This window comes from Lutra lutra, chromosome 2, assembly GCF_902655055.1.
Source record: "Lutra lutra chromosome 2, mLutLut1.2, whole genome shotgun sequence".
NCBI lineage: Eukaryota > Metazoa > Chordata > Mammalia > Carnivora > Mustelidae > Lutra > Lutra lutra.
Window position 1 is genome coordinate 139,250,021 of NC_062279.1, and position 22,883 is coordinate 139,272,903.

A 22,883-nucleotide genomic window follows, 5' to 3' on the forward strand; every position below is an offset into this window, starting at 1 on the left:
TATCAAGGAAATTATATATTTTTCTCTCTTTTCTTCCCATATTCTTGGAGTTTTACTGTTTTGGTCTACTTCTAAAGCTAGAAATTTACTCCAAGTCTTGGCATTTCCCTAGTCAAAGTATTTATACCAACACATACATAGTTTCTTCATTTCTTCTACAAACATCAGTTTCTTTAGTCATCAGGTGATTGAGTCAAGTGGAGGTAATTATGGCTCTTGACACAGGGTTTGGTGGAGTTATGTAACTTGCCTGAAATAGTAGGCAAAAAATTTCAGGATTTGAATCCACATCTGCCTAACTCCAAAGCCATCCATTTTCAATTATATGACAGTAAGTTTATATCCATCGCACTTGCGAATGCCAAAGCCTTGGACACATACTCTCTAAGAGATTATATAGGAGTTCCCTGTCACCTCCACAGAAGAGGTGGGCAGAGTATGGGGATATTTGAGTCTTTCCTTTAACTAAGACACTTGCTTCATTTATTGAGTTATGATTATTAAAGAACAAACAAGAACAAGCCCCCAAAACCTCAGTTGTCTTTTTTGGAGGAGACAGTGGCATTATAGTTAGGTATATACCTTCAGCTTCTTATGATCAATGAAGTTTGACTAAAAAATTTATGTCTATTGAAGTTTACTTTCATCTCAAATATTTCAAGATTCCCAAAGATAATCTACCCTATGGTTGTATTTTATAGTTCTGTTAGTCTTGCATAGTGTCTGCTGTTAATTCAACACATTATTCTTCTAGCCGATGGGAACTGAAAGTTGTCATAACATTGAGAAAAACTGTGGTAAAGATGGGGTAAGAAGGGATGACATTTCCATCATATGGTAACTTTCATTAAGTCAGAATGTGGAAATGCTTGCTTATGGTATCATTTCTATTGAAGCCACCTATATCTGCTTTCGTAGAACTTATGACGATATCAATGTTTAAGACATTTTCAAAATTATCATTATTTATTTATTCATTTTTTTCCCTTTCTTTTTTCATGTTTTGATTGTCTATAAACTGTGACACACTGCCTTCTCGATTCTTTTGACTTAAATGATCACGAACTCATGTGGGAAAATTAAAGTGTTACCGGAAAGGAAACCAGTTTCTTAGGTAAAGCACTGCTATTTTGTTCTTGAAATTCCACAGAACAGGAACATCAATTACAACTTAACTTTTGTCCATGGTGGCCTTAAAGGAAGCATGTTTTCTGCCAAAGACAACTAGAGCTTTCTAGTCTCTATATGAATTTAGTCTCTTACTCTAAATTTGTCTCTGATTTAACATTTTGCTTTTTTAGCAGTATATTGGAGCACATATACCGGAAGAGATGATTTTTGTGAAAATAGTCCCATGAAAATGATTACGCATACTTTGGAAAGGAAAGGAACTATGCTGTTGAAAAGGCTGAGGTTGCTTTTGTAGGATTACATAGACTTAGTAGTGTAAATTGAAAGAACATTTGTCAAAAAATCAATATTCAGTATGCTTAAACATTTCTTATTAATTCTGGTTAACAGGATTAACCACTTCAGTGGAATAAAAACAACCTATGCTTGCATGAGCCCAAGAAAAAAGAACTTGTTCTAGATAGAAGGTCTTTTGAATGCATTGGTGCCTTACACCTGTTATCTAATTGAAAATAATTAGGTATGCATTAAAAAGTCATTGTCATAATAAAAATTTGGCTGGAAACTAATGAAATAAGCTGTGCATTGTGTAACTACTTAACATATTTTTTATTTGATTAGTTGACTAATCAAATGAATTACAGAGATAATATAATTGACTTCAAAAGTTTACGTTAACATATGCCCTGGAGTCTTTCTTAAAAGTCCATTAGGGTATAAACTCTATTGGAAGGAAAGATATTAAGTCGGCAATTTACCCTTTATAATAGGTGTTGTTTGACTGAAAAACAAAACTAAAATCTGTGGCCTAGAAATGAATGTGCAGTCTGCAAATGCAAAAAAGATTACCAGGTGGGAGGCAATTCCAGCTCTAAAGATGGCTATTTTCATAATCAAGTCACAAGCATTTATTTTAGCATATAAATATGGCACACACTAAATGGCAATCCCATTTAAGGTCCTGAAGATGAGGGCAAAGTTCTCACCAGCTGCCTAATAGAAACAATCAATGAATTAGAATGATACCTGTTATAATACTTGCCTTGAGTAAACTGGGCTTCAGAAAAGATGAAGCAACTGAAGGGCGCCTGGGTGGCTCAGTTGGTAAAAAATCTGCCTTTGGCTCAGGTCATGATTTCAGAGTCCTGGGATCGAGCCCTAGTCAGGCTCCCCGTTCAGCAGGGAATCTGCTTCTTCCTCTCACTAACCCTCTCCCTGCTTATGTTCTCTCTCTCTCTCTCCCAAATAAATAAATAGAATCCTTATTTAAAAAAAAAAAAAAGATGAAACAATGAAAACATTGTGGAAAGATTAGCTGAATAGAAATACAGTAAAAAAAATTGGAGTCAAATGTCAATATGTGCATGGGTAGTAAGGTGCTGTTTTAATAGCCAAGTAACAAACTAGACGTAGTGCAATACAGCCTATCAGAAATTTACCAGGTTTGGTCAAAGAGTAATACAGAAGAAAGTGAGCTAATAATGTATGAGAAATTGTAGGATTACATAATTGTCCTTTTAGAACCTCTAATGATATTACTGATCCAAGTAAGAATTATCACCTAAAACAACTAGGTGAATGGATGATGGGGAATATGAAAAACTGCAGATCTAACATCTTTCTGATTATCTCTGGCTCACAAAGGGGAAAAATGATAACTGCAACAAAACAACCAATTTGTCAGACACTTAGTCCATTGTTTAATCTTTGCAACATCAGTGGTTGGTCAACTAGAAAATAAGTTTTCTGATGTTATGTATAGAATCTGATATTACTTATTATGTATACTTACCCAGAAAGTAGTTCCAATTTCTGGTTTGTAGGAATTACAGGGGATAGAGGAAAAAAACAAAACAAAACTGGACAATGAGAGAGTTTAGCTCTGGGTAGGAAATGGCAGGGGTTTCACCTTTACTTTTAAAAAAATTTAGAATGGGGAGGCTTTGAAGATATTGACATTAAAGAATCATTTAAGCTGAAGAGCTTCCTCGCGTGTCTTAGCTCTACTCCCTCATTTTACCAGATAAGGACAGTCAAGTTCAAAGCCCACCTAAGTTAGTAAGAACCTGTCACCATGAGATCCCAGATCTGAAGTCTACTGATCTTTGTGTGACCTCATGTTAATTTCTCCAAGAGTGCGGTGGTACCTCACCAGGGAGTGTGTTCTCCATCAGTACAGGTGTGGCAGAGAAGGCTGGAGGATAATTTGTGAATGATGCTATGGGGGAAAAAAAAAGTTAAACAGCAGACTTGAGTCTGGACTAGGCAGATGTCTTCAAGGTCTTCTTTAAGAGCATGTGGTTTTACGAGTAATTCACAGCCGATTGAACAGACTTTAGCTGAATAATTTAGGAATCCTGCCCCCATTTGTACTCTTGCCTTTAAAAGTGTAATTTTTACACAGGGAGTAATTTTAAGACATGCCTGACCACCGTGGACAACTTGATAAAATGGCAAACTTTTTTTTTTTTTTAGCTCCCTAGGAATGGGTAGAGAAAGAATAAAGAAAGCATTGCTGTTGTTTGTTTTTCATTATCTTCAGATAATATTCACATAAAAATACATTTCCATTTTGCTGTCAAATTCAGTTATGTAATCACTTCATTTGTATTTCTTTTATGAAGAACAAGAAATAAAACATTCAAAATATTTGTGGTCTATAACACAGCTGCTACAAATCCTACTTACATGAAAGATTTTTTTTTGTAAATTGCAAAGCAGATATCAGTAACTATTGCATTCCCTTCTACAATGACCTCCATCACTTACTGGGTAGCTCTCGTTTCCAAATGCAGTTAAAACAAAGGCTCAAAGTCAACGTATTTCTCCGCAGGCTAATGAGAATTAGTAGCAAAGATGTACCCTGCATAAGGATACAAACATGGTTTTAACAAATTAGGTTCTGAGATTCCTCATGAGATTATTATAGCCTTTTAGAGTGAACTGTTGTTAAACATGGCCCTTTAAACCTTGCTGGTAAATCAATAGCTTAACAATTTTAATCTCTGTCTTTCATTCCATGTGTATTGAAGATCTGTTCTCGAGAAAGGACTCTTACACCCATAGAGCAGAGGAGTGTGGTATTGATCTCTTCATTAAAAGGAGGAATATGCTCTAAAAACTTTGAATATAAGCCCTACATTTCCTTTTCTGTACCCAACAAAAGAGGATAAATAAAATCACAAAACACAACCATAAGGACAAAACCCCCTTTTTTGTACATTGACTCCTTTTTTGTCATAACTATAATTATAACACAGTTCTGAAAGGCAAAATGCTAATAAACAATTAAAACATTTTTCTAAAGAGGGCAACTAGGAAAAAAAAAAGCAAAGAACATGGATATTTTACTAAATAGACTAAAGAATCTTTTCCGCCCTATTTCCCTTTACAAACCCAGGACACTAATGTTCCACACTCGAAACAAAAAACAGACTACTAGACTGTTACTAGACTAGTAAACCTTTCAAATTGTAGATTCTATGTTCCTACCTATTTAAAATGAAAATACTAGTTTTATTTTACCGAATAGAATACCGAATAGATACCGAATAGAATAACTCATATTTAATAAGTGTCTCTTTTGTGCCAAGAACATGTTCGTTATTATACCTAACCCTCACTATTACTTCATGACATAGACATTATTATTCTCATGTAACAGATTGAACTTTGGAGAGGTGTCTGAGTTCACAAAGCAAGGACGTGGAAGATTGGGGTTTGATTTCAAATCCATCGGACTTCAGAGTTTATGTTTTTTTCTCTATACTGTGGTCATATTTCCTTAAGAAACTAGAAGAGATGTTGTGAACAAATGGGCCAGATTCTTAGTCTGCTTTAACTCTTAAAAAAGTGTCACGATTGTTTACTTTAAGTTCTTAGAGTTATATAAATTAATACATTGGGTTATCTTGGAAATACAACTACCAAGAGCTTACTAAATAGATTAAGTGGAATTTTAAATAAATGAAATCTCCAAATCTCTTCCTCTCGTTTCTATTACAAAAATGTTTTCCAATTATAGTAATGTTAGTTTAAGTTTACATTGTAGGTGTGGTCAGCTCTAATCAGTACTCACACCAGGGAAGGCTAGCTAGTATTTGATCAAAAGGACAGATTGCAGATGTGGCCACTACAAGGTTCAGCCCTATTTATACTCACTACCACAATTTTCTTAATTTGTGTAACAGAGATTAGAGATTGTCTCTTTGCTGAAATGAGTGGTGTCTGAGACCTTCGGATGCAGAAACATCGCAGAGAAAGATGCATGAGTAGGCTGTAGGAATGTGGACTGGCCTTTCATCCTCTACCCGTATAGTTAGCTGCTTGGTTCTCATGCCTAGATGGTCTTACGTTTAGCCCTTGCTCAGCCAACTTTTGTTCACATGACCCAGATTAAAGTGGTTACCTCAAATCATGTCACATTTGCCTCGAGGTAAACTTTTCATTTTAAAGTTTTGACAGAAGGCCTAAGGGACAGTTGGAGCAGGCAGAAGGACTTGTGTGCTCGCTTCCTACATCTGGTTACTAAATATTTCATGTATGACAAAATTCAGTCAGACTTGCTTTCACGTCAACAGTGTGGAAGAGGAAAAGCTGTATCTTTTTACCTACCTCTAACTATGAGATGTCACTAATACTTATCAAAAGGAATCTAATAGCTGTAAGTGGATGGCTTGGCTTGGATTATTTCAAGATGAATATTATTTAACTCCATGTATTTTATGAGCATGACCTCTATCATTACCTTGGGACGATTGGAATTTCCTCACCATTATCGCTTTCCTTCCACCAAAAGGAAATGGTACAGGTTGGGCAGGGTGCCCTTGTGTCATTTCTAAACTAGCTTTTGGACACCCTTGGCCTTTGTCTGGGTCTGTGCAGAGGCTGGAAGGTGACCAGTCTGCCTATGGAGACTCTCATTTGCATAACTTATAGAACCAGTCCTAACAATGGTCCAACAAGTTGTTATTCCCTTAAAATAAGAACTCAGTCCAGATTTAAATGACAGAATAAATATGCTCAGAGTCAGGAGCTGCTCTTTCAAAGTAGTCAAGCTTGGTGGAAGTTGCTTTAGAAAATGGCTTTCCAAGAGAGGGTGTAGTCATTCAATCCAGAAAAATACCCTCCCCATTTTTTGTCTCATGGTGGTGAAGAGAGGAAAAATAGCAGCATGACCCCTTGTGGCGGGAAATAGAGCTGGACTGGTAGACAGGACTGGTATTTGGAGGAGGATCATGAGCTCCACAGAAATGAATAATGGCAGCTGTTTTACCATCACGAGGTTTACAGCAGATTAAACCTAATATGACAGGAAATAATATTCAGTAAGTGTTCACTTAAAACATACATTTTTACAGATGAGATTCTTGCCTAGGATTTCTAACCTGGGTCACATTTGACAAAGGAAATGATCTAGGACACATTTTTAAAGTAATAGAAATGTTCCTTATTTTCTTTCTGAAGTCTCTAAATTCAAATGACTTCTCTCCCAAAGGCAGATACTTCCTGAGTTGTACAATAGTCAGGAGAGGGTCATCTGTTTGTAGGTGTTATTGAGTTAAGCAGCTTATAGTAATGAATCCCAAAAATCATAGGCAGAGAGAAGGGTTGTAAAATGTTGTTTAAATGGAAAATGTCTGTGACTTTTTAGTTTCCTACTCATGTATACTGTCTGAGGAGGACTACCTTGTTTCCATAGCTGGTCATGGCTTTATGACTTCTCTCATGGGAGGAAGTTTAGGAGGGGTCTGCCGAGTGGTTGGGAGAAAAACAGGTTCTAGACTCAGATTTGGGGACAGAGCTCATAATTTCCTTTCACTAGTATAATAATAACAACATCTAGTTCATACAATCATTCTGAGGGTTAAGTGAGATAATCTCCTGAAATCATTTAACACGATACCCAGCATGTTGTGTGTCCAGACACATTTACAACAGATATTCAGGTTTCCTATTCAAAGTCATGGGAAGAAAAGTACAGCATAGGGAGTATATTCAGTGACATTGTAATAGTGCTGTCTGGTGACAGACGGCAGCTCCCCTGCGGTGAGTGTAACATAACTCATAGAGATGTTGAACCCCTATGCTGTACGCCTGAACCTAAGGTAACATTGTGTCACATCTATATTCAAAATTTAATGAGAAAAAAGATTTTCGATACAAATTCCTTTCAAGTACAAGTATCTCCTTATTTTTCTATCTCATAAACTTGGTTTTTCCACAAATTTTATTTTCTTGTGAGTCCAGCTATACCATGTTATTGTCTTTAACCCTTCCTGGTGCTACGGTTGCTGAAATTCAATGAGCCAGGCATGCTGCTGCGGGCACTGGGGACAGAGCGACAAGTGCTAGGTTGAATTCTAGCCACATGACTGACAATAGCCTGCTTGATTTCTGAGCCTTCTTTCCTTACCTTCCCATGCTGTTGTGAAAATTATTGAGGTGAAGTAGAACAAAGTCCCCTTGTCACTGAGCCAGTCTATAACAGATGCTTGACAGCTGAAGTATTTGTTTCCGTGAAGTAAGATGTGTGATGTGGGTTTTTCCTTATCCCTATGTAGCTCATTGATCCACACACCCTTGGTGTCTACTTAATAATTAAGTATTTCCAGACTTCCTGAGTAGAATGTATTTCTGTATTTATTTCAACTTAGTTTGACTGTGTGACAAACAGCTGTGTATACGGGGTGCCTGGGTGGCTCAGTTGGTTAAGCGTCTGACTTGATGCTTTCATTTTGGCTCAGGTCATGATCTCAGGGTGCAGGGATCGAGCCCCATGTGCTTAGCATGGAGTCTGCTTGGGATTGTCTCTCTCCCTCTCCCTCTGCCCTCCCTGCAACTCGTGCTCTGTCTCTATCTTCCTCTAAAATAAATAAATAAATAAATAAAATCTTTTAAAAAACCCAGCTGAGTATGCAAATTTATTTCACTGTTTTCTCACAAATGTATCTGAACCGCTCTTCTGCATCTTGCAACTTCCTGGATGCTATTTTCTTCGTTAATGATGTCCAAACAAATGCCGTATTAAAAATAAACTGCAGAGAAACACAGTGCGAAATGAAGTTTACCAGGTGGAAGATCAAGAGGAATTAAGTGCCAAAGCTCTAGCCCACGTCTGTAAAATTGATTTGACTTAATAAGTCCAATGCAAATAGAGTTGTATTGCTTGGGATGTGTGTAGACACACACTCATACACATACAAACATAAACATCTTCGACTGTGTGAGCACATCTTGCTTTTGTCCATTTAGAATTCTCATGAATAAATAAATATAAATAGGTTGTTTTCATTTTTAAAGATCAACTTTTTATCAGAAATTTAAAACTGAGCACAGACTAGCATGCGGACAAAATAGACTTTAAGAAACACGGTAAATTGGAGCATGCCCAAAGACAGCTCATGATTGCCATGTTTTTCTCCATAAAAGAAGTACTGTATCTCTCATCTCATCCTCTTGATTAAACCTGTTTTTTTTTTTACCCTTCCTGTAAATCATTTTGTGAAACCACCACTAGATCGAAAGCATGAAACTGCTAGTAATCACACCAATTTTTTACTTCAAGGCTTTTCTAGGTGATTTGGTGTAAAATGTTTTAGTCTGTTCTCCTAGCTAACCCTGGATATCTGCCAAGATTTAATTTCAGTGTCCTCTAGGAAGCTTCCCGTTATCCCTTCTCCCTATTTAGCACCGGCAAAATGCCCTTCCTCTGTCCTCTTCAATCACTCCATATGATATTAAAATTGTAGCTCTATTTCTGCCTTACGCACTACGTTGTGAAAATCCTGTTCACTATTGAATCCCATCCCCTACAACAGTGCTCAGCCCAGAGGACATGCCCAAAAGGTACTTAATGAACTGAACTGAATCTAGTCATGGACCTGTTTGTGTATCTAAGTTAATTCCAAAGTGATCCCCGAGTTTCCACCAGTCCAGGAAGAATGTTTCTTCATGTACAACTTCCCGAAGGAATCACTGATATGTACAATTATGTACATCAGAATGCAAATTCTGATTGGTGTTGCATTTGGTTGGTTTTCTAGCATCTCACTCTGATCGCGGGGGTAGGTGGCGGAGAACCACATCCAACTCATTGGAGTGGTGACACGCAAGTGACAATGAGCTGTATTCAAGGATGTGACTTCTTTACTCATGTGACTGTTCCCTTCTGTGTTTTTCGTTTTCTGCTTTGCAGAGTAAAAATAATGATTATTCTTTCCTACCTCGTGGAAGGGACTAGGACACTTGCCCCGCCCAATCAGACAAATCAAATGCTCTTTAAATTGATTACAGTTTATTCTCTCTGAGAGGGTTCTCATACTTACCTGAGAGTCCCAATTATCAATATGGTTAATCTACAAAATAAAAGTAGAAACAACAGATGATTTTAAGAACAACGATTAGTAACATTATAAAGGGTAGTCAAGAGGAAAGAGAAGAATGATAGCAAAGGTGAAAATATTACTCGTTAATAGAAGTCCAATTTAGAATGGGATTTTCTTCATTTAGGACAGCAGGCATCTTAAGGACATTTCTGATTATCTTATAGAGCTAGAATAAAAGGATGCATGTTTATTCTTTTATTAGGAAATGGAGAAATCAGAAAACAATTTTACTTGTTTAAATTGATCTAAATCTCATCTATCAAAAATAGCATGCAAAAAAGAATTCATGACCCAACTAATAATATCTTATTCATAAACGATGCCCAAGTTTCAGGGGCTCCAGAGCTTTTAAAATGTTGTATTGTTTCAAGGAAATGAATCATTCTTTCCATGTGTTTTTGGATAGACAGCACTGACTTCACTGAAAAGTGGAGAAAACTAAGCACAAGAAATAGTAACTTTCTAACATAGAAACACTAGTAAGACAATAGGGGAATTAACCTATATCCCACTTTTATTAGTTTTATCACTAGAGTTTGTTTCTCTCATATATTTTTTCCATATGTTTATTTTTTAATTATACCCAGAACAAAAAACAGAGCAAAAATGTACTCCATTTTGGGGGGACTGTTATCTTTTTCCACATAAAATGATATTTGCATCATTTTGGGTGGATGGCTGTGTATCCAACAGGAAAAAATAAAAAAACAAAAACAAAAACAAAAAAACAAAACCTGGAAAAATATTCTACAAACCCTCATATGGAATATAACTTTCCAGAGAGCTGAAGTTCAATGAACAGTGCTCAGCATAAAAATGGTGTAGTACGGCTATAAACAAGACAACGGGCACAAATTGGAGTCCCTTACGCTAAACCCCATGTCACCAAATCAGGACTCACCTGAATTACAGCTTCAGCTCTCCTGGAAATGGAGTTGTAAGGCAGCCAATCAGGAATCATATGATAAGCATAGGTCAGGTAATCTGCCTGACAGGCCCCCACCATGAAGAAAGTAGCCTTGCAATAACCAGCCCATGTTCTAGTATACTCTAGTATAACGTCCTTGTTCCAACCCCTTGTCCCTATAAAAGTCTTTCCTTTCGTGCAGTCCCTTGGAGCTCTTTTCTGTCTGCTGGACTGGATGCTGCCTGATGTGCGAGTAGTTGAATAAATCCAATATGATCCTCAAAATTTACTCAGTAGAATTTTGTTAACAGTTGTTTGTTTACCATCTTTATCCTCGAAAGAAGGGATATATTTTATTCCACACCTTGGCACTAATGCAACCTCCTCTCATCAAAGCTCCATTCCTAACCCATTAAACTCAGTTATTCAATGCCTATAATGTATTAAAATTTACACCAAAGTCCACCTCAAAGTTGAATCTTCCAAGTAGTTAAAATTACATGGCGTCAGGAAGTAATTCCTCTTTGTTCGTCTCCCTGCCTCTGGATTTAATGGCAGTGGAGTCACCATGGCGCAGCAGCAGGCGCCTTTTAGCTTCCTTGATGATTTACTCTGTTCCCTTCAGATGTTTTCCTAGTGCAGCATCTGTGAGCAAAATCAATTACACATTCCAGGCAGGTTTCTTTTTCCTCCTTTTGAAAACTCATTATGCATCTTAATATATTAAAAAAGTGGCTTTTTTTTTTTTTTTTTTTGCTAGTCTCTTATTGGTTTCTGGTTCCAAGGCATTAAAAGCTAGGCAACGTGTTCATTCGCTTACACTTGTCTAAGTGCTTCCCTGCCTTGTCCAGAACACTTTTAGCATTTGGTCTAAGCTGATCTAAAGATTTTAAACTATTAAACATGCAGCATCTGTGAAAGTTGAATTAATTTATACAGAAAAGCTTTTTATAATTCTCTCAATTGTAAATGTTGAATGCTTACATTCTTTAAGTGGAGAAAAATCTGTGCTAGAAAAATATTAGTGTAGAAACGATGTAAAGGCAGAAAAAACAAATATGTGTTTGTTTATCTTAAACACATAGAATTAAAAAGTAATCTTTACTATCATCCCTCAGGTATAGAACACAATCATTTAATATCCTTGTAGTTTTCCTTCTCAAATAATCTAAGAACTAATAATTTCAAGAAATGTCTCAAAAAAACAAATTTTTTCTCATGAGCTTATTTGTACATTAGGAATTTTTCAATCATACTTAAACGATTGGTTCTCAGGTATTTATATCTTATCTCTTACTCCAGCCACTCCCTAAAGCAGTAAATTTGGAAAACATATTTACTAAAAAGATGTACTAAAGGGAGGCCCTGGGTGGCTCAGTCTATTAAGCATCTGCCTTCAGCCCAGATCATGATCCCAGGGTCCTGGGATCCAGCCCCAAACGGAATGGGGCTCCCCTCTAGGTGGAGAGTCTGCTTCTTCCTGACCCTCCCCCCTGCTCCTGTGCACACAGGTTCTCTCTTTCAAATAAATAAAATCTTGAAAAGAAAAAGAGATACTAAAGAGAAATAATTCAAGTAAAATTCTCATACACAGGCTTCTTCGGTGTTCAGACAATTTTTAAAAAGTTGAGTAATAAAAGCTGTGCTGGAAAAATCACTTAATCTATCATTTGTCATCACATTACACAGTTTTAACTAATAAATCCTACAAAAAATATTTTTTAAGGGAGACATTAGGGAATTAATCTACAGGATCCCTCCCCCTCTCTCTCTCTTTTCTTTTTTTTGTTTCATGTTCTGAGCAAATTAGAGGGAGACAGAGAGCAAAGCTGTCAGAGATGAGGATATAAGCAATTAATTTTCTTTGAATTTTTAGATACCCTTTGACTTTCAGAAGAGCTGTAAAGACAGTATGGAACACTTCCGTGGGACTTTCTTCTCGTCCCTCCCAATGTCAACATCACACATAAACACTGGTTCAGTGCTATCGACTAAACCGAAGACTTTATTTAGATTTCTCAGATTCTTCACTAAGGTTTCTTTTCCTGTTCCAGGATCTACATTGCTTTCAGTTGTCCTGTCTCCTTTGTCTCCTCCAGGCTGTCACCGTCTGTCAGGAGGTTTTGTAACACATGACCTTGGCAATTTAGGAAAAGTACTCATCAGGTATTTTGTGACTGTCCCTGAATTTGGACCTGCCTTATAGTTTTTAATTATTACACAGAGTTCATGGATTTTGGGAATCCAAGAGAAGTCATGTCCTTGTCATAATGCATTATAATAATCACAGCATTAAACACATTTTACTACTAGTGACCACTGGAGTCATGAATAATGCTGACTTTTCTACTTATATTCTTTCTCTATTCATTAATTGAAATTCCAAAGGGTAAGTTGTCTCTTCTTTCTGATTTATTTATTTACTCATGCAATCATTTTTATCACAAATTCTTATTTTATTCTTTGCTTGTTTTTTTTTTTAAGAATTTTTTTTTTTTTTTTTTTTTTGACAGAGAGAGATCACAAGTAGACGGAGAGGCAGGCAGAGAGAGAGGGAAGCAGGCTCCCTGCTGAGCAGAGAGCCCGATGCGGGACTCGATCCCAGGACCCTGAGATCATGACCTGAGCCGAAGGCAGCGGCTTAACCCACTGAGCCACCCAGGCGCCCCTTATTTTATTCTTTGATTAACAATCCAGTGCTGTCATTATTTCCTGTGTGCCTCTGATTGTTCCAGCCATGGCCATCGGAGGCTCTTTCAAGTTGGCTCTTGCGTTCCTTTGAAATGTTCTGTTTGTTTGCTGTTTTGATCTTGTTCTTTTGTTTGTTGGCTTATTCTACCTTTCCTTTCTGACACCACAAGATGATCCGGATTCATCTTGTACTTTCTCCACCTCCACCTTGGGAAAAAAAACACTTATCCAGGTAATTTTATTACTTTATATTGGAAAATGGAATTTATAAATCAATATGTGGATGCTAGGTGTAGCCATTGCTTCTGCTGTGTGACTGCTTCTAGGTACTCCCAGTGCACAGAGCTGGGGAATATACGGATGCAGACCTTTCCATGTGCTCTCCATCTGTGCGTGTATATTACACATCCTAAGCATAGGTACATAGAAACATTAGTTTATACCCATATATCTGCTTCCAGTTTATTCAATCCTTCCTCTTTCTTTATTGTAACTTCTTTCTCAGGCAGGGAGAAACTTAGCTCTACCTACAAAATACCTATTCGTTTAACCAGAGTGTAGCTGTAATTTCAAAATTACCACTTTGTACTGACATGAGAAACAATTTAGGAACTAAAGCACCGTGTCCCCTGCTTTTCGAAAGTCCTCCTAATTCCATTTTGCTTTCACATTAGTACTATTTTCCGTAGCCAAAAGAAGAGGATTTTTGCTTTTACAAAAACAGGCAGAAGCTAAAATAGCTTTCACTGTCTATATTGCAATGAGCCCTTATAAAGGCAGCTTGCATTCTAAGCAATGAGAGGGACCCAGCCAAGCTGTTTTTTTCCCCTGGGCAACTGCACTCACTCAACATCCAGCTCCCCCAACTCCTGTATACTGGAAATGCATCTGTGAGCATTGGAGTTTTATCTCAATTTATTTTTTGCCTCTGTTAGTAAGTTGTGTCCTCAGGTGTGTATGCATTATGCATTTTGATCACATATATAACCAGGATCAGTGGCATGCATAGTGTATTTGACACCAGGGCAAATCATTTTTAATGCACCTTCACCCATCCAACAAAATAAATATTAGTAATAATCAGGTAAAAAGCAGTAACGTTCATTTTCCTAATTTGCTCTTTAGCTTTAAAACTAATAATGTAAGAAAACAAGACATTTCATTTTTTAAAGATATTTCTTAAATTCAGTAAAATATTACATATATGAACAAAAATTTGCATTTTCAAAGAGTAAATGGTAGACCTCTCAGTTTGCCTTATGTTAATGTTTCAAATGTTAAAGACAAGAACTTCATTCAGGTGGTTCTGTAGAGAGACAATGGGGATGACCCAAGTTTTGACTTTGTCTTTTGCAATTGCTGTGCAATCATTGTTTGTTTTGAATCTAATGCTTTTGTGTAGAAACATACAGTGTAACAGGAGTTGGAGGCATACATTTTAACAATTCTGGACTGTAAGGAACTCACATGTATAAGACGAACACATGTAACTGATTCCACCTTTGTCAGAGACCAATGATAGAACTAGGAGTTCTCTGAATTCACCTTTTACATAACACACAGAGTTTATTAAAGGATATGTACTAAAATGGCTGGTGTGATGCTGACATCTATTACCCAAATTAACAATATTAAAATGATCAATATTGACTCTGTCAATTGTTCAAAACGTAAACCAAGACAAGACGTTTGGGAAAGGTTATTTGCCCATTGACATTATTTAGAATTTCTAGGGCAGAGTTATAATAAAAATCAGGCCATCTTTTCATCTTTTTTTCTCTCAAGTCGTTTTTGTTGTAAAACTCTCTATGGACAAGGCATTCTCTAATTTCCTTCACCCAGGGCAGAATGCTTCTACCTCCTCACCTGTGGTATGTCACTGCCTAAAAGCGGAATGGCTGGTCATGGGGTATGTGTAATGTTCAGCTTAGTATATATGGCCCATATCTGTCTGCACAGATTTGTAGAAATCTGTAGATTTCTACCAGTATGTGAGACTTCCAGCTGTTCCTTATTTTATTACCAATTGTTTGACCTGTCAGGTTTTCAATGTTAACCATTCTACCTATATGTTTCTCAGTATGGTCTTAGTTTGCATTTGCCAAATGACTAAAGAGGATAAGTGCTCTACATACTTTTGGATATCTTTTTTTGTACCCCTAATTGGATTACCTGACATATTTTCTTTTAATGATTTACATATTCTGGGAACAAGTACTTTGCTGATTATAAATATTGTAAATACCTTCTCCCATTCTGCTTTTTTCTTTAAAAGCTCTTACTGATATCATTTGTTGAATAGAAGTTCATTTAGAAATAATTGCCATTTATTAACATTTTCTTCATGGTTAGTGCTTTTATGTTCTCCTTAGGACAGAAATTCTTCATTTTAACAAAGACAGATTTATCAATGTTTTCTTTGATGGTTAGGGCTATTGTGTCCTGTTTGAGAAACCTTTACCTACTGCTACTCATAAAGATGATCTTCATTAGTATATAGATGGTTTAATCCTTTAAAAAAATTTTTTTAAAGATTTTATTTATTTATTTGACAGAGAGAAATCACAAGTAGGCAGAGAGGCAAGCAGAGAGAGAGGAGGAAGCAGGCTCCCCGCCAAGCAGAGAGCCCGATACGGGGCTCGATCCCAGAACCCTGGGATCATGACCTGAGCCGAAAGCAGAGGCTTTAACCCACTGAGCCACCCAGGCGCCCCCCTTTTAAAAATATTTATTTCTTTTAGAGAGAGAGAATATGTGTGATCAGGCAGAAGGGCAAAAGGAGAGGGAGAGGGAGAGTAGGAATCTCAAGCAGACTCCCTGCCAAGCACAGAACCCATCTTGGGGCTCCATCTCACGACCCTGAGATCATAGGAGACAATTTCCTAGTGCCATTTAACGAATGTACCATCTTTCCCTACTTCTCTGCACTTTTCATCTAAGCTAGCACTAATACTGAATTACCTTCCTTGTGCATTAAATATTTGTACTTCAGTGTATGTGTACTATTTGTTCAATTTATGAAAGTTTGCTTTGATTTTTTAGTACTCTTTGCATTTCTATGTAAAGTTTGGAATCAACTTGCCAATTTTCACCAAAATACCTGCTGGGATTTTGCTTGGGATTGTTTTGAATCTATAGCATTGAGGTCTTGTGTGTTTTTTGTTATATTGATTCTACTGCGTTTGATATGCAGTTGAAAACTGTGTATTTTGAAAAGTTGTATTTCCTACTTTTTCATCTACTAGTATATGGAAATATAATTGCTTTCTCTTCACTTATGTTGAATGATTAGGTAAATTCATTTCTTAATTCTAATATTTTATTTCTAATTTTAATAAATCCACATGAAAATCATATAATCATGTTTCATTTCGTTGTTTAGAATTCATAACACACACATTCTTTTCTTTTTGTGCTGGTCAGGATCTTAGATACAATTCCAAAGCATGGAGAGGAAGGAACATATTTTTCAGGTGCGTAATACAAATATCTCACCATTTAGTATGCTCTAAGTTTTCAAGATATCCCTTTATCAGGTAAAACAAATTCCTTTTCACTTCCAGTTTGTTGAATTTTACTCTATATTTTGTTGGCATCTCTTGAGATACCATATGATTTTACTCTTTTATTCTTTAAGTGTGGTTAATTCTCAGTGTGTTTTTAGTGTTGACTGAAACACCAAATATTGACTGAAACCTGAATATTATACCAACCTTGCATTCCTGGGATAAACTCAGCTTCTTTGTGATACATTTTTTCAAATATCCTAATTGATTCAGCTGTTGATATTCTGTGCAGATATTTATACTTATGACAGTAAGTATCACTGACCAGAGATTATCTTTTCTTGTAATAGTTTTTCAGGTATCCTGATCACAGTTATGCTGGCTTCAAAGAACATGTTTGAAAAGTGTTCTATTCTTTATATCCTTCAGAAGAGTTTTTATAAGATTGGTGGTTTTTCTTCCTTTTATTTTTAAACAGGTTTATTGGATATAAATTTTATACAATATATGGCACTTAAAGTGTATGATTTGATGGGTTTTTATCTCTCTCTCTCTCTCTCTATCTATCTATCATCTAACCACCTATTATCAATCTTATTCTATTGACCTATCTATATCATGGAGCCATTGGCACAATGAAGGTAATTTACCACCCCCAAAAGTTTTTGGTGCCCTTTTGTAATACATTTCTCATCTCCAACCTTTGTCTTCAGGCACACACCTAGTTTATTTATATCCCTATAGGCTAGTTTGTATTTTCTATAATTTATATAAATACAATCATACAGTATATGATCTAGTTTTATTTGCTTCTTACACTCAACATAATTACTTTGAGATTTATCGACATTTTTGCAATACTTGGTATAGTAAGTCTTTTCAACTTTGGCCATTCTAGTAGGTGTGTGGTGGTATCTCTTTGTGGTTTTAATTTGCATTTTATTATTTTAAAATTTTAATTAATTTTTAAAAATTGGCATACAATCTAAAAAACTGACACAGAGTAAAAGTCACTCTTACCATTTTTTACAGATCATGGATTTTGAAAAATGCATAGTGTACTCTCTGTACTACCAAAATCAAGATACAGAATAGTTCAATTACATCCAAAAATTTCAACATGCTATCCCTTTTCTGTCAAACCTCTTCTCACATGCCAAAAGCTGACCTTTCTTCTGTTCCTACAGTTTTTGTTTTCCAAAATGTCATGTAAATGAAAGCATAGAGAATGTGATCTTTTGGGTCTGACTTTTTTTACTTAGTGAAATGAACATGAAATTCGTCAGTATCTTTGTGTAAAGAAATAGTCCATGATTTTGTGTTGCTGAAGAGTGTTAAAATGTATGGATGTGTCACAGTTTCTTTACCCATTCAGTGGTTAAAGGATATTTGCCTTGTTTCTAGGTTTTGGTAGTTATAAAGTTTCCATAAACATTCATGTATAGGTTTCTATAAGAATATACATTTTTATTTTTCTTGGGTAAATACCTGAGAGTAAGGTGATTGGGTTATGCACTAACCATGTGTTAACTGTTAAGGAAACCATCAAACTATCTTCCAAAGTAGCTGTATCACTGTGCATTCCCACCAGCGGCAATGTATGAGAGTTTCAGTTGCTCCACATATTCAAATGGTATCTCAATATGGGTTTGATTTGCAATTCCATAGTGATTAATAATGTTGAACACTATTCATGTGTTTATTTGCCAGCCATATATTTCCCTTGGCGAGGTGTCTATTCAAATCTTTTGCTCATGATTTTTAAAATTGAATAGCTTGTTTTCCTATTGTTGAACATTGAGAGTTACTTATATTGTTGGGTTGCAAATCCTTTGTTAGATGTATGATTTGCACGTATTTTCCTCTAGTCTGTGGCTAGGCTTTCTTTCTCGTAACAATGTTAAATGCAAAACCAAAGTTTCCAATTTCAATAAAGTTAAATTAATTAATTATTTTACTTTTATGATTTGTGCTTATGCTATTGTATCTAAGAACTGTTTACCTAATCCAAACTCAAAAATATTTTCCCCTATGGTTTTGTCTAGAAGTTTAATAATTTTACATTTACATTTTGATTAATTGTTGTAAGAGTTCCGAGGTATTCATGGAGGCTTACTTTTTGCATATGAACATCCAATTGTTCAAGTGCTATTTACTGAAAAAACTGTCCTTGTATTAATTGACTTACCTTTGTGCCTTTGTAGATGGTATTGTTTATTACCTTTAAATGGATTATTGTCAGAAATAGATAAATGCAATTCATTTTTGTATATTGATCTTGTTGATTCAACCTTGTTGAATTCATTGATTACTTCTTTGCAATTACTTTGTATTGCTTTGTAATTACTTTATATTACTTTTTAATTCCTTTTTTCTTGTCTCATTTTGATGTCAGGGTAATACTGGCCTCATGGAATGAGTTGGGAAATAGTCCCTCTTGTCAATTTTCTAAAAGAAAATGTCATATCTGTAGGTAGGCAAATAACAAATACCAGAAAAAGGAAGCAACATATTGGCTAAACTCTGCATATCCGGTTGTGTCCATACTCACCAAATAAAAAGTTGCTTAAGGAATGGCAAGTTGTATAAAGGATTATGAGCAAACACAAATGTTATCTTAGAGGATGCTCCTCATCTAAAAACATGAAACAGGTGAAAGGACATTTAACTCTCTATTTTATTTCTCTTGAAAAAAGAAAATCAGTTCAAGTTCATACTTTTCTTCAGGAATAAGTCAGGGGCTTCTGAAATAAAACCATATTCTAGAGGCAATGCCTGTTTCAGAGAATCCTGGCATCAGATGAATTCACTTCTTGTTCATGAAGCTGACCAGGGACACGCACAGAGAAAGTTTGTTATCTTCAGTTTACATATTGCCCAAATGAAAAGTAACAATGAACGGATTCATTCAGGGTTAATGGCAAATCCAGAAACCATTAGACCTCTTGCCTCTCACTGTGGTATTATAGTTGTTTCCTTAGTTACATTTATTTCGGTGAAATGACTTTTCATTTTTATCCTATTAGTGACTTTAGAGTCTAACTCCACATAAAATGCAATTTTGCAGTAAAGTAATTCTTATCAAAAGCAGGCTGCTTCTCCTGTAACCCTACCTCTTAATGGTAGAGCCCTGAGGGTCCCGGTCACAGGTCTCTTTCCCATTGCTTCTCACCCCCAGATTTGGTGTCTGGGGGTGAGATGTGGTGTGGTGAGATGTGGGTGTCCACTTTTCCTGTGTCTCTTCTTTTGTGGCGTTGCTCTTTGCCAATGCCATTTAATGAGAAGAGTTGTCCTTTGAGGTGCCTCACATCACCTGCCATAGCAGTGGAAAGGTGGCCCACACCAGCCCCTCAGAGCCTCTTCCCAGAACAGAGAGTGGCAGAGTCCTTCTGGGGATTCACATGATTGCTGGGAGAGAAAGCATCTCTTTTTTCCTCATGAGACTTACGTTAAAATACCATGTGAGCCTGGAACTGGGAGAGACTTTCTGGAATATTACACTAAGAGGAAAAAACACTCTCCTGCGCCCTGCCCCCCCCCCAAAAAAAAATCCATGGGTGTGGGAATAGAAACAGAGAAGATAGAAATGAGAGAGAGACAGAGAGAAAGAGTAGGAATGAGAAAGAGAACTAAAATTATCATTTAAATATCATGTGACAGATATGCCTAAAGCCTCAGCCTTGCTCTTTTTCCATTGATGAGTCAAGAAATTGCCTTTTGGGGATGCCTGGGTGGCTCAGTCAGTTAAGCATCTGCCCTAGGCTCAGGTCACAATCCCAGAATCCTAGGATTGAGCCTTGTGTCCACTTTCTGCTCCTTGTGGAGCCTGCTTCTCTCTCTCCCTCTGCCCCTCCCCCTGCTTATGCTCTCTCTGTCTCTGTCAAATCAATCCATTGATCAATCAATCTTTAAAAAAAAAAAAAGAAATTGCCTTTGTTTCAGTTAGTTAAGTTTTTGGCACTTTCGGCCAACAAGTGCTGACAACCATTCCAAGTGTTTGCGTTCATTTACACCTGCTGACAGCTTACACTCCTCTATTCCCACTTTAGACTCTTTTCTGAACCCTAGATTCATCTCCATGGGCAAACCTGAATTTCTGCTTGGATTTGGATGACTTAGGCAGTTAGACCTTCCATGTTTGATGCCAAACAACTGGTTTCCCCACAGACCTACTCCCCTACCTTCTGCATCTCCATATGTCACCACCACTTCCCAGTCACTCCCATACCCTCGAGCTCCCCCAACATCAGTCCTCCAACAAGTCCTGCTATTCTCACTCCTGGAACGTTCCACGGATCTCTCTGCTTCTCTCTGTTTCTACTGTCTCTGCCCCAGTCTAGCAACATGGCTCACTGCCTGCGCTTTCCTTCTAGCTGCTTCGCCACTTTCACTTTTGGTTCCTCATGATCCAGCCTCTGCACTGCTCCTGAAGTGATCCTTTAAAAATGTAAACTAGTGGGACGCCTGGGTGGCTCAGTTGGTTGGACAACTGCCTTCAGCTCAGGTCATGATCCTGGAGTCCCGGGATCGAGTCCCGCATCGGACTCCCGGCTCCACGGGGAGTCTGCTTCTCTCTCTGACCTTCTCCTCGCTCATGCTATCTTTCAAATAAATAAATAAATAAATAAATAAAATCTTTAAAAAAAAAAAAAGTAAACTAGTCACTTTTGTTCCCCTGCTTGGAACTTTGTAATTGCTTCTAATTGCACATAAAACAAAGCTTGAATTCCCTTTCCTGGTCTGGAAGCCTTTCTCTAAGCCTAATCTCATCTCTCCCCCGGCCCTGTACTCTGTGGTTCATGCACGACCCCAGGCACACTGTCTGTGCTTGTACCTCTCTCCCTTTCCTTGAGCATCCTCCCCCTTTATGGCTTCATTTAAGAGATGTCTTCTCAGAGATGATCCCGGACCCCCTACCTAACGCAAGGGTACCTCTCACCTACACCATGATTCTCTGCCAGAATACCTAGATTATACATTTCCTATCAAGCATGATAACTAATAATTATGCTTTTGTTTTGTTAGTTGGTTTCCCTTTTGTCTGCTTCCACCACTAAACTGGACAGTGAGGTCTGTGAATGGAAGAGACAAGCCTCTTGCCTGCTGCTAACCATGAAGCTCCAGCTGCCTGCCAGCAACACAGACACTCTAAAGTATCTGCTAAATAAATCAAAGAAGAAATGTACAAATGAATGAACTCTACAGGGCATAGTAAGGAAAGATTAGAATAGTGGAGACTCATTCCATTTAGAGTGATGTGGGAAGACTGCTCTGGAATAAGAAGCATATGAGTTAAACTTGGAGCAATAGTTTGGGGGAATGGTGGGAAAAAGGAAATAGTTCAGAGAAAACCTAGGAGAGAGAGAGAGAGAGAGACTGTGTGTGTGTGTGTGTGTGTGTGTGTCTAAGGGATATGTTGTATATGCTGGCTCCTAGTGTGGTTACCTATGGAGGACAGAGGTGCAGGAGATAGAAAGCCTTGGTAGGGAAGGCGAGGCCAAATCATGGCTGTCATTGAATATCACACTTCATTTAGCTTGGACAAAGCTATAATTCTGAGGATAACAAAGGCTGGGTACAAAAGTAATAGCTGTGGTCAGAAGAAAGGAAAGTAACAGGAGGTTATGTGGTGGTAAAATGTATAGATCTAGTGACCAACAGAACGTTGATATGTTGATGGAGATGGACAAGTTAAAGCTGACTGGAGCTTGTAAACCTATGTGACTGGGGCACAGATGCATGAACAGACAGGAAAGCTGAGAGGGCTGTGTGTGACCTGGGAGGTATGAACACCCCCAAACAGATACATTCAGAAATGGCCAAACAATATTGGAAAAGGTGGCACTACAGCCCAGCTGAAAAATCAAAGATAAATCAGTTGGGGCGCCTGGGTGGCTCAGGGGGTTGAGCCTCTGCCTTTGGCTCAGGTCATGATCCCAGGGTCCTGGGATCGAGTCCCACATTGGGCTCTCTGCTTGGCGGGGAGCCTGCTTCCTCCTCTCTCTCTGTCTGCCTCTCTGCCTACTTGTGATCTCTGTCTGTCAAATAAATAAATAATCTTTAAAAAAAAAAGATAAATCAGTTAATCAGCAACAACTACTGAAAAGAAATGTATTGAGTATGTCTTATAGACTGGCAGTATCACCAGTCAGTGTTTAGTGTGGGGAAAGAACCCAGTCTGGTTATTTCTAGCAGAGAAAAAAAATTGAATATGTGTATTATGGAGAATTTGATGTTTATTTAGTCATGGGAATGGCTAGA